We start from the raw sequence: 16,607 nt of genomic DNA on the forward strand, positions 1-16,607 counted from the left end.
ATATTATTTCCAGGCCACATAAAATGATGTGGTGGTCCAGACCTGGCCTCTAGACCTCGAGTCTGACACCTGTGCTCGAGAGTTATCATCGTGTTTAGTCACGTTTCCCCTTTGAGGATAACCTCGTCACTAATCTGGATGTTTGACGGAGGAGGATTCAGGCCAGGACATGGACTAACGAGACTTCCTGACTCATCCTGTAAGGGTGTCACGTGTGTGGCCAGACCAGGACTGGTGCTGTTCCTCATTTTCAACACTGAATCACTCCATAGTCAATAGCAACCATCACTTTGGCACATTAGGAGTTATAAAGCGCCAACTTGCAACTGGAGTTAGCTTTTTAGACACGAAGCAGGTGGAGATCTACAATAAAGACAACCTTAATATCGCAAACATTTGCTCCATTTTGTCCACTAGCGACGCTGAGATCATTATTCATGCGTTTGTTACGCCTCGTCTCGATTACTCTAACGTATTATTTTCGGGTCTTCCTATGTCTAGCTTTAAAAGATTACAGTTGGTACAAAATGCAGCTGCTCGACTTTTGACAAGAACAAGAAAGTTGGTCATATTACACATATATTGTATATTTATTTATATACATATATACCTATATATACACCTATACTGGCTCACCTGCACTGTCTTCCTGTGCACTTAAGATGGGACTTTAAGGTTTTACTACTTACATATAAAATACTACACGGTCTAGCTCCATCCTATCTTGCTGATTGTATTGTACCATATGTCCCGGCAAGAAATCTGTGGTCGAAGAACTCCGGCTTATTAGTGATTCCCGGTGCCCAAAAAAAGTCTGCGGGCTATAGAGTGTTTTCTATTCGGGCTCCAGTACTCTGGAATGCCCTCCCGGAAACAGTTGGAGACGTTACCTCAGTAGAAGCATTTAAGTCCCATCTTGAAACTAATTTGTATACTCTAGCCTTTGAATAGACTCCCTTCTAGACCAGTTGATCTGCCGTTTCTTTTATTTTCTCCTCTGCCCCCCTCTCCACTAGGGATGGTCTCCTGCTGGCCCCGCTATGGACTGGACTCTCACTATTATGTTAGATCCACTATGGACTGGACTCTCACTATTATGTTGGATCCACTATGGAGTGGACTTTCACAATATTATGTTAGATCCACTTTGGACTGGACTTTCACGATATTATGTTCGATCCACTATGGACTGGACTATCACACTATTATGTTAGATACACTATGGACTGGACTCTCACTATGTTAGATCCACTATGGACTGGACTCTCACTATTATGTTAGATCCACCTTGGACTGCTCTCTCACTATTATGTTAGATCCATTATGGACTGGACTCCCACTATGTTAGATCCACTATGGACTGGACTCTCACACTATTATATTAGATTCACTATGGACTGGACTATCACTATCATGTTAGATCCACTATGGACTGGACTCTCACACTATTATGTTAGATCCACTATGGACTGGACTCCCACTGTTATGTTAGATCCACTATGGACTGGACTCTCACTATTATGTTAGATCCACTATGAACTGGACTCTAACTATTATGTTAGATCCACTATGAACTGGACTCTCACACTATTATGTTAGCTCCACTATGGACTGGACTCTCACACTATTATGTTAGATCCACTATGGACTGGACTCTCACTATTATGTTAGATCCACTATGGACTGGACTTTCACAATTCTTATGTGAGATCCACTATGGACTGGACTTTCACAAATATTAAGTTAGATCTACTATGGACTGGACTTTCACAAATATTAAGTTAGATCCACTATGGACTGGACTCGATGTCCAAAACCTGTAGATATTATAACCTGACTGGGCCGTCACACTGTTTACATGGAGGAAAAGGAGACGTGACGACAGGCTGTCCTCCCTCAAGTCCGCATGGACCTGGAGGGGGCGTGCCTTTTAATTATTGTTGTGCTGCTGGTTATCGGGAAAATGGTTGTCCCGGAAGATTTTCGGCAGAGGCACTGAAATTCGGGAGTCTCCCGGAAAATTTGGCACGGTTGGCAAGTATGGTACCCACTCAACTAATTAGAAAATCATGCAAAGTTTTGTTTCTTCCAGCAACAAGTGTTGTGGCACGCTCGCGGTCTGCGTCTTCCTCTGCGGTAGTTCCGCCCAGGGGGCCCGCTGGCCACGCAGTGTCAAGCCTGCACTCATTTTTCAATCTGCTCACCTGGAATTGATGAGGGCGAGATGCTTAAAATACCAGTTAAAAGACCCAAGGATCCTCGCGGAAAACTTAGTTTTCATTTGACGTACAGAAAGCGATCATCCTGCTTTATGCAATCCTGCTCTCCCTGTCTTCTGCCTCTCCGTGTTCTCAGTGTGTTTTCTTGTGTTGCCCCCGCAGTACCCTCGGTCGCCTGGAAAGAAAGTTGTGCGTCTCTCTTTTCCCCGCATCTCCCTCTGGACTCTGACTGCCTCCCTCAATCCTCGACCCCCGCTTTGGACTCGCCCGCAGTACCCTCCGTCGCCTGGAAAGAAAGTTTTGCGTCTCTCTTTTCCCCGTATCTCCCTCTGGACTCTGACTGCCTCCCTCAATCCTCGACCCCCACTTTGGACTCGCCCGCAGTACCCTCCGTCGCCTGGAAAGAAAGTTGTGCATCTCTCTTTTCCCCGCATCTCCCTCTGGACTCTGACTGCCTCCCTCAATCCTTGATCCCCACTTTGGACTCGCCCGCACTACCCTCCGTCGCCTGGAAAGAAAGTTGTGCGTCTCTCTTTTCCCCGCATCTCCCTCTGGACTCTGACTGCCTCCCTCAATCCTCGACCCCCACTTTGGACTCGCCCGCAGTACCCTCCGTCGCCTGGAAAGAAAGTTGTGCGTCTCTCTTTTCCCCGCATCTCCCTCTGGACTCTGACTGCCTCCCTCAATCCTCGACCCCCACTTTGGACTCGCCCGCAGTACCCTCCGTCGCCTGGAAAGAAAGTTGTGCGTCTCTCTTTTCCCCGCATCTCCCTCTGGACTCTGACTGCCTCCCTCAATCCTTGATCCCCACTTTGGACTCGCCCGCACTACCCTCCGTTGCCTGGAAAGAAAGTTGTGCATCTCTCTTTTCCCCGCATCTCCCTCTGGACTCTGACTGCCTCCCTCAATCCTCGACCCCCACTTTGGACTCGCCCGCAGTACCCTCCGTCGCCTGGAAAGAAAGTTTTGCGTCTCTCTTTTCCCCGTATCTCCCTCTGGACTCTGACTGCCTCCCTCAATCCTCGACCCCCACTTTGGACTCGCCCGCAGTACCCTCCGTCGCCTGGAAAGAAAGTTTTGCGTCTCTCTTTTCCCCGTATCTCCCTCTGGACTCTGACTGCCTCCCTCAATCCACGACCCCCACTTTGGACTCGCCCGCAGTACCCTCCGTCGCCTGGAAAGAAAGTTGTGCGTCTCTCTTTTCCCCGCATCTCCCTCTGGACTCTGACTGCCTCCCTCAATCCTCGACCCCCACTTTGGACTCGCCCGCAGTACCCTCCGTCGCCTGGAAAGAAAGTTGTGCGTCTCTCTTTTCCCCGCATCTCCCTCTGGACTCTGACTGCCTCCCTCAATCCTCGACCCCCACTTTGGACTCGCCCGCAGTACCCTCCGTCGCCTGGAAAGAAAGTTGTGCGTCTCTCTTTTCCCCGCATCTCCCTCTGGACTCTGACTGCCTCCCTCAATCCTCGACCCCCACTTTGGACTCGCCCGCACTACCCTCCGTCGCCTGGAAAGAAAGTTTTGCGTCTCTCTTTTCCCCGTATCTCCCTCTGGACTCTGACTGCCTCCCTCAATCCTCGACCCCCACTTTGGACTCGCCCGCAGTACCCTCCGTCGCCTGGAAAGAAAGTTGTGCATCTCTCTTTTCCCCGCATCTCCCTCTGGACTCTGACTGCCTCCCTCAATCCTCGACCCCCACTTTGGACTCTGACCTCTTGACGCCCCTCTCATCCCCACGGACCCCCCCTGGGGAGGTGTTTAGGGCACGTCCAACCGGTAGGAGGCCACGGGGAAGACCCAGGACACGTTGGGAAGACTGTCTCCCCGGGAAGAGCTGGACGAAGTGGCTGGGGAGAGGAAACTCTGGGCTTCCCTACTTAGGCTGCTACCCCCGCGACCAGACCTCGAATAAGCGGAAGGAGATGGAGATGGAGGTTGAAAAGTCGGCCGCCAGATCTGGTTCGTAGGCATACCCCTTCTGATGCAGTCCGAAAAGATTTTTTTGATGAGCAGGGCAAAGAAGATCCCAAAAAGGGTAGAAGCAAGGACGCAAACTTGCTTGACTCCGCTCTTAATGACACTGATATGATTCAAACCATAACAAAAGGAAATAATTAACATAATTAAAGCATCAAAATATGTGAACTAATAAGAACTGTTAGAATTACATGTCACAATACTGAAAATACTGAACAGAAGCTTTCAATATTGACCGTCACTGTTGTACATTGCCTCAATGATACAAAGTTGAAGATCTTGTTTGGAGAATCGATATTGGTATCGATATTTTGGTATCAGTCCGCACATCTTCATCTCCCCGTCAACGATCAGTCGGAGCTCTTAACGTGCTTTCAAGGTCCGCGGGTGACATAAGGGACTTGTTTCAACGTGACGCTCGGCCTCCTAATCCCCGCTAACCACCTTACACCTCCCTCTAAACCGTACACCACTCGCATCGCTCCTTCTTTCGGCGGTAAAACGCCGACAAACGTCTTCGTTTGGCAGGGGGAGGTTAAACAAATGCTCAGCAAGACTTACGACGCAACTGTAGTACGCAAAAAAAAAAAAATTCTATATCCAAACACAATGTTACTGTTCAAACGATGTGTACTGTTACAGAGAACAGTATGAAAGATACCCGTTTAATGATTACTTGGACCTACTGCGCTACTGTATTTCAATTCCTGGTGGTCGTCGGAGAGAAAAATTGTTTCCCAGGTAGAACATATGGAGCGGTATAGCTCGGTTGGTTGAGAAGCCGTACCAGCAACTTGAAGAGTACCGGGTTCGACCCTCGCTTCCGCCATCCGAGTCACTGCCGTTGTGTCCTTGGGCAAGACAACTTTACCCACCTGCTCCCGGTGCCACCCACACCGGTTTAAATGTAACTTAAGATATTGGGTTTTACTATTTACAAAGCCGCGGGCCGAGGTTGAACAAATTAATCCTTTAATAGGGACCAAGCAAGGCTTTTATAACTTTATAGTGACATGCAAAATCGAGTTTAAAATAATAATAATTTAAAAATATCAATGGCATATCAAATCAAATAAAAATACAAATTGAATGTGTATGTATGTGATTATGTGTGTAAGTGTATGTATGTGTGTGTGTGTATATATATATATATATATATATATATATATATATACATATATATATATATATATATATATATATATATATATATATATATATATATATATATATATATACATATACACACACACACAGATGTGTGTATGTATATATATGTGTATATATATATATATATATATATATATATATATACATACACACACACACACACATATGTATATGTATGTATATATATATATGTATGTGTATATGTATGTATATATATATATATATATATATATATATATATATATATATATATATACATATGTGTATATGTATGTATATATATATATATATATATAAATTGTATATATGTGTGTGTGCATATGTATATATGTAAGTGTGTGTGAATTTAAATGTATTATATATAGATAACATATAGCATCTATGCAGCAACCACTGAACTGAATTATGTTATATATATTAGTTTATTATATATTGTAAATATATATTGTATATGTATAGGGGTGGGATCTAATAATTTTACTTCTTCCCACTCCCTTTTGAGCCAATCTTGACATCTACAAAAGATTAGTCACATGTAATGTTTTCAATGTAGGTGTAAAAATAATGTATTTGTATATTTCTTTTGTATTTTATGTCATTCTCTTGTTTTCTTTGCATGGCTCAAAATAAACCATTCATTCATTCAATGTCTCTTTTCGGCGGCGGGTTTGAGTTGGAGCTGGGTTTGGTGGTAGCGGGGGGTGTATATTGTAGCGTCCCGGAAGAGTTAGTGATGCAAGGGGTTCTGGGTATTTGTTCGGTTGTGTTTATGTTGTGTTACGGTGCGGATGTTCTGCCGAAATGTGTTTGTCATTCTTGTTTGCTGTGGGTTCACTGTGTGGCGTATATTTGTAAAAGTGTTAAAGTTGTTTATACGGCCACCCTCAGTGTGACCTGTATGGCTGTTGACCAAGTATGCCTTGCATACACTTGTGTGTGTGTGTACGAGCCGCATATATTATGTGAGTCGGCCGGCACGCTGTGTGTATGGAGGAAAAGCGGACGTGGCGACATGGAGAGAACGCCAAAGGCAGTGCTTTTACGGCCCGCCCCCAATATTCGAGAAATTCGAAAGGGGCACTGAACTTCAGGAGTGTCCCGGGAAAATCGGGAGGGTTGACGAGTATGAGTATTAGCGGTGAATGCGGTGTTACAGCAGCGGGCCAGCTCTAATGTTAATTTGATATTGCCTCAAGGGCCAAATGAAATTACACGGCGGGCCAGAGTTTGACACCCATGCTCTAGAGAAAAGCGCTATATAAATATAATTCACTTCACTTCACAACATGGTGAAAAAAGTTTGATGCAAAGTGAGAGTATTTAAGAATAAAAATTATTTGAATGTTATTTGTACAAATTGTATCGATGCTCAATTCACCCTTAGTGACATTGCAATGTTTACTTCACACAACAACAACAACAACAACAACAACACTCACAGTTTTAGGAATCATGGTCCAAACGGGATTTGTTTTTTCTCCCCCAGGAAAAAGCCGTCGATCGGTCCAAAAAGTCTTCCCGGCAAGTTTTTTTTTATTTATTCGGCCAAGTACTCGAGGTACTGCGGCACTCCGCTTCTTCAGCTCCCAGATTAAAATGGCAGCCGCTAATCGGTAACATGGAGGAAGGAGGGAGACGGGCGGGAGGTGAAGGAGGAGACGAGAGGAGGGAGGCTAAGGATAGAAAGAAAAGCCTGCTTAAGAAGCTGTGTGCGGAGGGGGGGGGGGGGAGGTTGCCATGGTGAGGACAAGACAAATGACGCTCTCATGTCCTTGACACCTGACAGGATGTCCTTTTTTTAACAGTTGGGTGTAGTAAAGGGTTGTTCCCATACCGATATTTTGGTATCAAAATGTATTTCGATACTTTTCTAAATAAAGGGGAACACAAAAAAATGTCATTATTGACTTTATTTTAACCAAAAATCTTGGGGTACATTAAACACATGTTTATTATTGCAAGTTTGTCCTTAAATAAAATAGTGGACAAACAAGACTAATTGTCTTTTAGTAGTAAGTAAACGAACAAAGGCTCCGAATTAGTTAGGCATCGAACAAACGGAATCTCATTTGGACAAAATTGAAGAAGAACAACATAGCAACCACTAGGGGTGTAACGGTACACAAAAATTTTGGTTTGGTTTAGAGGTCACGGTTCAGTTCATTTTCGGTACAGTAAGAAAATAACAAAATATACATTTTTTGGGTTATTTATTAACCAAATTTGTTAACAATGGCTTTATCCTTTTAACATTGGGATCACTATAATAATTCTGCCCACGTTAATCCACATTAAACTAAAGTTTTTGCTTTGATTAAATAAAATGACAAAAGCTTTCCTCTACATATAAAAAGTGCAACATTAAACAGTTTCAAGTCAACTCATCTTGCTTGATTTATTACAGCATTTGGGAAGCCTGTAGTTGACTTTTATTATGTAAATGTTATATTTTTGTCAACATGTGATAGCAGGGACCCTGCTATTCAAAACTAGGCTGCTACATCAGTGGTCCCCAACCACCGGGCCGCAGCCCGGTACCGGGCCCTGGCCCGACTGGTACCGGGCCACAGAAGAATTTTTAATAAATTTTTATTTAAAAAAAACAAAAATAAAAAATGTTTTTTTTTTTATTAAATCAACATAAAAAACACAATATACACTTGCAATTAGTGCACCAACCACAAAAACCTCCCTTTTTCATGACAAAAACTTCCCTTTTTCATGACAAAGGAAAAAAAATAAAAATAAAAATAAAAAACAAAATAGTAATAATTTGTCCCCCCCCGGGACAAATTATTAAGCTTTGACCGGTCCGCGGATACAAAAAGGTTGGGGACCACTGTGCTACATTACTAACGATTAATGTAACTATAGCTGAAAAAAATAGTAGTATTGTAATAGGAGAGACTATTCATCTCTGAACACCATGGAGTTCATGTTAAATAACTGACAGGGCTTTGCTGCCCCTAACACACACACACACACACACACACACACACACACACACACACACACACACACACACACACACACACACACACACACCAAAATGAGCTAACGTTACGCTAAAAGCTAATTAGCCTTCACCTCAAGCCAGAACTGCAGTTTAAGTTTCTAGAAGGTCAACGGGCTCATAGTGATGTTAGTAGTAATTGCGACTGGGATGTGTTTTTTATCATTTGGGGAGAGTACGCTGTCCGCTGCTCACCTGCTAAACGCATATCTGCTCGACGTTGAAGCATTGACTACATCGCTCTGAATACGCACTGCTGATTGGCTTTGTATGTGACCAATCAGATGGTTGTGTGGGTGGGACAATGCTGAGACAGAGGCAGAAAGCAGAGCAGCTTTATTAGCTTACAAACTCGTTCGGTACACCTTCGAACCGAACCGAAACCCCCGTACCGAAACGGTTCAATACAAATACACGTACCGTTACACTCAAAGTGGAGTACACACAAACACAATCAACCTGTTGTTGTCCCGCTGTTGCCTCTTCCAACTAGGGTTGTGCGGTATACCGGTTCTAGTATAGTATCACAGTACTAATGAATCAAAAACGGTACTGAACTCTGTTTCAAAAGTACCGGTTCCCCATTTTTTTTAAATGTATTACGGCGTGTCGTCACGTCGTGACATTTTTGATTTTTATTAAGCATCCCCATTAGCTGGTTGCCACAACAACCCACTAGTCTTCCTGGCGTCCACAACTCAATACAATTACTGGTTTTAGGAGCAGAGGAGCATGTTCGGCAGCGCACAATCACGGAGTACTTACAAGCAAACAGTGTGTAGACAGAAAAGGGAGAACGGACGCATTTTGGCTTAAAAACTTACAATAACACTGAAAGGCCCTCAGGAAGAGATGCTTTAACAATTATGAGACAAAATTGTGTCAGTCATGATTTCTTTTTTCATGCTCGAAATAAGAAATTATTACTTTAAAAAAGTAGTTTTATAATTGTGATTGTTGGCGACGGAGCTTTGCAACAGCTGATATTTTAGTTTCTGTCATGATCTGTGGTCTAGATCAGACCTGGGCAAATTAAGGCCCCGGGGGGCCACATGCGTCCAGTTGAGCTTTTCCATCTGGCCCGCCGGACATTCCCAAATAAATTTTTTAGATCTTTAAGATGGAAAGTGTAGCTGCCATTATAATGTACCGTCATGTTTTCTAATGACCGTAAGTCTTGAACTATACAAAGTATTTCAATGCTTAGAATCTGCGCTTATGGATGATATAACAGTTATTATGGTCATCTACAAACCCCGTTTCCATATGAGTTGGGAAATTGTGTTAGATGTAAATATAAACGGAATACAATGATTTACAAATCATTTTCAATCCACATTCAATTGAATGCACTACAAAGACAAGATATTTGATGTTCCAACTCAAAAACTTATTTTTTTTTTGGCAAATAATAATTAACTTAGAATTTCATGGCTGCAACACCTGACAAAGTAGTTGGGAAAGGGCATGTTCACCACTGTGTTACATCACCTTGTCTTTTAACGACACTCAATAAATGTTTGGGAACTGAGGAAACTAATTGTTGAAGCTTTGAAAGTGGAATTATTTCCCCTTCTTGTTTTATGTAGAGCTTTAGTCGTTCAACAGTCGTATTTTACGCTTCATAATGCGCCACACATTTTCCATGGGAGACAGGTCTGGACTGCAGGCGGGCCAGGAAAGTACCCGCACTCTTTTTTTACGAAGCCACGCTGTTGTAACACGTGATGAATGTGGCTTGGTATTGTCTTGCTGAAATAAGCAGGGGCGTCCATGATAAAGTTGGTTGGATGACAACATATGTTGCTCCAAAACCTGTATGGACCTTTCAGCATTAATGGTGCCTTCACAGATGTGTAAGTTACCCATGCCTTGGGCACTAATGTACCCCCATACCATCACAGATGCTGGCTTTTGAACTTTGCGTCGATAACAGTCTGGGTGGTTCGCTTCCCCTTTGGTCCGGATGACACGATGTCGAATATTTCCAAAAACCATTTGAAATGTGGACTCGTCAGACCACAGAACACTTTTCCACTTTGCATCAGTCCATCTTAGATGATCTCGGGCCCAGAGAAGCCGGCGGAGTTTCTGGATGTTGTTGATAAATGACTTTTGCTTTGCATAGTAGAGCTTTAACTTGCACTTACAGATGTTGCGACGAACTGTATTTAGTGACAGCAGTTTTCTGAAGTGTTCCTGAGGCCATGTGGTGATATCCTTTAGAGATTGATGTCGGTTTTTGATACAGTGCCGTCTGGGGGATCGAATGTTGGTTTCCGGCCATGCCACTTATGTGGAGTAATTTCTCCAGATTCTCTGAACCTTTTGATGAGTTTACAGACCGTTGATGTTGAAATCCCTACATTTCTTGCAATTACACTTTGAGAAACGTTGTTCTTAAACTGTTTGACTATTTCCTCACGTAGTTGTGGACAAAGGGGTGTACCTCGCCCCATCCTTTCTTGTGAAAGACTGAGCATTTTTTGGGAAGCTGTTTTTATACACAATCATGGCACCCACCTGTTCCCAATTAGCCTGCACACCTGTGGGATGTTCCAAATAAGTGTTTGATGAGCATTCCTCAACATTATCAGTATTTATTGCCACCTTTCCCAACTTCTTTGTCTAGAGTTAATGATTATTTGCAAAAAAAAATGTTTATCAGTTTGAACATCAAATATGTGGTCTTTGTAGCATATTCAACGGAATATGGGTTGAAAATGATTTGCAAATCATTGTATTCTGTTTATATTTACATCTAACACAATTTCCCAACTCATATGGAAACAGGGTTTGTACTTCGTTGACTTGTAGTCAAGATTAAATCCTGTTTTTCCGTTTGTTCCCAACTTCTACGGTCAACAATGCGTTGCATCGTCAATGGAAAAAAAAACACGATTCGGAATTGGATCGTCTTACGTTCTCTCTCTCAGCAAAGAATCGCAGCTGAGATACGTCAAGCGGACAGAGCGTAAAAGCGGAAGTGGAGCAATAAAGCCCTTCAAATTAAGGCGTAAGTAGCTGTCAAAGTAAGTAACCAAATATTTGGAAGTTATGGTTTGATTAATAATTCCGCCCATCAAAGCCTTTTACTGTGAAAAGCCAACATTATTCACTTATTTTGGATTGATTTAATCTAAAAAAAAAAAAATAAATAAATGTTTCTTCAGGAGGGAGGAGATGAGGAGGGTGGCAAGAAGTTAAAAGAGGATTACACTTTTGTGCACCATCTGTGACCCTTTAGACTACAATCTTTTTTTTTTTTTTACAATCATTCCAAACAATATAAATCACCAGAATCCTAATCAATTTGTCATGATCTGTGGTTTACAACATTATTTTTTTTTTTTGGTTATGTTCTGTTGGTTTTTGGACTCCATTAGTTCCTGTTTTTGTGCACTCTTGTTTGTTTTGGTTTCCATGACTACTCATTAGTTTCACCTGCCTTATGCACCCACCTGTCCCAATCAAGAGACTATTATTTAAGCCTGTTTTCTTCAGTTAGTCGTCCTGGCGACATTACTCTGGTTCTGCTCTGCTCATGCTGCTCTTTTCTGGCCACAGTAAACATACTTGCCAACCCTCCCGGATTTTCCAGGAGACTCCCGAAATTCAGCGCGTCTCCCGAAAACCTCCAAGGACGAAATTCAGGCGGAGCTGGAGGCAACGCCCCCTCCAGCTCCTTCCGGACGTGAGTTAGGACAGCCTGTTTTCACGTCCGCTTTCCCACGTTATAAACAGCGTGTCTGCCCAATGACCTTATAACTGTAGAATGATCGAGGGTGAGTTCTTGGTTTCTTATGTGGGTTTATTGTTAGGCAGTTTCATTAACGTCCTCCCAGCGCGGTAACAACACACAACAACAGCAGTCATGTTTTCGTCTACCGTAAAGCAGTTAGTCTGCCGTAAATAGCAATGTTGTGACACTCTTAAACAGGACAATACTGCCATCTACTGTACATGCATATGGTTGGAAAAATTGTGACAGAGAATAGAACAAGGATGGACAATTTAACCCTTAACTCAGCAATGAGTAGATGAGTGTTATGTGTGTGTATAAGTGTAAATACATGAACACTGAAATTCAACTTGACTTGGTGAATTGTAGCTGCAAATATACTCCTCCCCTCTTAAGCACCAACCCCCGCCCCACCCAAGGCCACGCCCCCCACCCTCCGAAATCGGAGGTCTCAAGGTTGGCAAGTATAACAGTAAGTGTTGTTTATTTTATGTCCATAGTTTACGTTAAAGTGTTGATTTTGTTCCCTGCGCCAAGTTTGTGCCTTCGCCCTGTGAGCGTCTTTTGTTTGTACTCCTTTCTGAGTTATAGTCGAGATTAAACCATGTTTTTACCTTCAAGCCATGTCCGGTCTAGTCCGTTTGCATCCCGGGAGAACAAATCTCGCGGCAAGCAGCGTTAAAAATCCACGTGACGACAGTTTCAAGCATGTTTTACTCAATATAGTTCATCAAATCTCAGCAACAAGCTGTAATATCTGACTGAGATCATTTATTTATTTTATTTATTTATTTTTATTTATTTCGGCAATCTTCACATAAAACAAAGAACAAAAAAAAAACAAAAAAACACTCATTTGAGCAATGATTGAGCCGAAAGTGTGTAGGTTGAAGCAACGCTTATATAAACCTACCCCATCACAATAAGAACAAGGTTCAAAATATATAAAATCTAAAACAAGCTTCACTTTTATTACTTTTTTTTTAAACAATATAAAAGCAACATATATGTAGCACACGTCTCGTCTCATATACACAGTAATACATTTAAATCAAACATATACATTTGTACACTTATATATATATATATATATATATATGTGTATATATATATATATATTATATATACACAATTTATTTAAATTCCATATAAAGTGGTAATATATACATTTTAATATAACCTATATTTATAATTATGAAATCATAATTTGTATTTATATACATATATATTATTGTCTTTCTAAAACAATGTTTGCTCTTCTTTCTTATATTTACTGATGATAAATGATTTAAAAAGCTTTTTAAACTGGTCTATGTTGGTGCTGTGTTTTATGTCATCCTTTAAACAGTTCCATATTTTAACCCCTGCTATTGTTATACTCATTCGTTTCTGCGTTGTTCTACAATATTGGATCTTAAAAAGTAGTTCTCCTCTTAAATTATAATTCCCTTCTCTCTGTAAAAATCTTCTCTTTAGGATCCAAAACCCTTAAAACAAGTCAAAGACACAAACACAAGCCTGGGCAATTATTCTGAATCAGGGGCCACATTTAGAGAAGAAAATGTGTCTGGGGGCCGGTATATCTATTTTTATGAACACTAATACAAAACTTCACAATAATGTCTGATTGAATGTTAAAAACGTTATGACAGACCGCCTTAGAAAACGTAATGGAATTTTTAATTTTTCTATGAAGAATAAAACGCTGAATATTGACAAGATATAAACGTCACTCCCCCTTTCGATCGACATATTTTACAATCAAGTGAAACGCAACAAAAGATGCAACAAACAGTGAAATATGAACGCGAAAGGTACACAATAAACCCACCTACAATCTGATATAGATATATAGTACTTTATTGATTCCTTCATGAGTCAAAGTACTATCTATATCAAAATATGTCAATCAAAAGGGGGCGTGACATTCATATTTTGTCAATATTCAGTGTTTTATCACTAAGCTTTAGAGCTTTTTTGGGAAAAGCTGCTTCCGCGTCTGCGGAAACGCTTCCCGCCCACACTGTGTGGTGCCTTGTCTGAGCTGCTGTGACGTAGATTACTATCGTAATACGAACATCAGACCCCCTTTCGATCGACATATTTTACAATCAAGTGAAACGCAACAAAAATGCAACAAGCAGTGAAATATGAACGCGAAGGGTAGAAAATAAACCCAGCTACCATCTGATATAGATCAATCAATCAATCAATCAATGTTTATTTATATAGCCCCAAATCACAAATGTCTCAAAGGACTGCACAAATCATTACGACTACGACATCCTCGGAAGAACCCACAAATAGTACTTAATTGACTCCTGAAGGAATCTATAAAGTACTATCTATTAGAGATGGGTTGATGAGGCATTTCGACACACTGCAAAACTGTATTGATGCTGTGTCACTAAATACTGACATCTGCTGGACATTAAAAATCCCTGCAGGCAACCTATGGGCCGACTCAAATGACACTGATTTTAAGACCTAGTACAGGGGTCACCAACAGGTAGCCCGTAAGGACCAGATGAGTCGCCCGCTGGCCTGTTCTAAAAATAGCTCAAATAGCAGCACTTACCAGTGAGCTGCCTCTATTTTTTAAATTGTATTTATTTACTAGCAAGCTGGTCTCGCTTTGCTCGACATTTTTAATTCTAAGAGAGACAAAACTCAAATAGAATTTGAAAATCCAAGACAATATTTTAAAGACTTGGTCTTCACTTGTTTGAATAAATTCTTTTTTTTTTTTTACTTTGCTTCTTACAACTTACAGAAATACAATTTTAGAGAAAAAATACAACCTTAAAAACGATTTTGGGATTTTTAAACACATATACATTTTTACCTTTTAAATTCCTTCCTATTCTTTCCTGACAATTTAAATCAATGTTCAAGTATTTTTTTTTATTGTAAAGAATAATAAATACATTTGAATTTAATTCTTCATTTTAGCTTCTGTTTTTTCGACGAAGAATATTTGTGAAATATTTCTTCAAACTTATTATGATTAAAATTCAAAAAAATTATTCAGACAAATCAAAAAAATCTTTAGAATCAAATTTAAATCTTATTTCAAAGTCTTTTGAATTTATTTAAAAAATGTTGTTCTGGAAAATCTAGAAGAAATAATGATTTGTCTTTGTTAGAAATATAGTTTGGTCCAATTTGTTATATATTCTAACAACGTGCAGATTGGATTTTAACCTATTTAAAACATGTCATCAAAATTCTAAAATTAATCTTAATCAGGAAAAATTACTAATGATGTTCCAGAAATTCTTTCATAAAAAATGTATCAAAAAGATTCGAATTAGCTAGTTTTTCTCTTCTTTTTTTCGGTTGAATTTAGAATTTTAAAGAGTCGAAATTGAAGATAAACTACGTTTCAAAATTTTATTTAAATGTTTTCCCTGTTTTCTTCTCTTTTAAACCGTTCAATGAGGTGTTTTTTTTTCATCATTCATTCTCTACAAAAAACCTTCCGTAAAAGGAAAAAAAATGTACGACGGAATGACAGACAGAAATAACCTTTATATATATATATATATATATATATATATATATATATATATATATATATATATATATATACATTTTTTTATTAAAGGTAAATTGAGGGATGTGGCCACCCGTGGCCACACCCCTCCGACTTTCAGGTTGTACAGTTAAAACCATATAATCTCACTAAAACACTAGTAACAGACTATGCAGATAAGGGGTTTTCCAGAATTATCCTAGTAAATGTGTCCAATAACATCTGAATCGCTCTCACTGCCCTCGTCTTTTTTTTCTTTTTTTTTTTCTAGTCCTTCACTCTCACTTTCCTCATCCAGAAATCTTTCATCCTCGCTCAAAATAAAGGGGGAATCGTCACTTTCTCGGTCCGAATCGCTCTCGCTGCTGGTGGCCATGATTGTAAACGACGTGAGGATGTGAGGAGCTCCACAACCTGTGACGTCACGCGCACATCGTCTGCTACTTCCGGTACAGCCAAGGCTTTTTTATTAGCGACTAAAAGTCGCGAACTTTATCGTGGATGTTCTCTACTAAATCCTTTCAGCAAAAATATGGCGATATCGCGAAATGATCAAGTATGACACATAAAATGGACCTGCTATCCCTGTTTAAATAAGAAAATCGAATTTCAGTAGGCCTTTAGAGTTAAGTTGAACTATGAACGACTTCCTTTGACCAAAAACACGTTTCTTTGAGTGCTCAATGATTTCTTTTTTTTTTTTTTTCCCAGACTCTCCGGCCCTGGGGTCAAGAACAAAGCAGATAGGATTATTGGAGCTCCTCATGCGTCTCTAGCTGTGTCAGCACAAATCCCGACAAAGGAGTATTGGTAACTACTGTAGTTTAAGAACAGAAAAGGAGAAAAAAAAAGGTTGGTCTTACTGATACGGAGATGTCCTAACTTCTACCTTGCATCGTCAATGGAGTAAAAACAAGATCTGGGATTGGAGCGTCGCTCGTTCTCTCTCAG

The 16,607-nt window shown here is 40.6% G+C and overlaps 1 protein-coding gene across 2 annotated transcripts in view; it reads right to left on the minus strand.

The window, feature by feature from the left end:
* Positions 1–16,607, minus strand: part of rp1l1a (rp1 like 1a) — a 42,358-nt gene that overhangs the window by 25,731 nt on the left and 20 nt on the right. The window contains exon 1 of one of the 2 annotated variants that reach the window (XM_061889178.1): positions 16,520–16,607. This exon is cut by the window's right edge and continues 20 nt beyond it. The gene's annotated coding sequence lies outside the window, so the exon portion shown is untranslated. Of the gene's footprint in view, positions 1–6,805; positions 6,971–16,519 lie in introns of those variants that run through there. The other variant, XM_061889177.1, reaches the window with a different exon arrangement.

The sequence above is a fragment of the Nerophis ophidion genome, linkage group LG27 (assembly GCF_033978795.1).
Source record: "Nerophis ophidion isolate RoL-2023_Sa linkage group LG27, RoL_Noph_v1.0, whole genome shotgun sequence".
Lineage (NCBI taxonomy): Eukaryota > Metazoa > Chordata > Actinopteri > Syngnathiformes > Syngnathidae > Nerophis > Nerophis ophidion.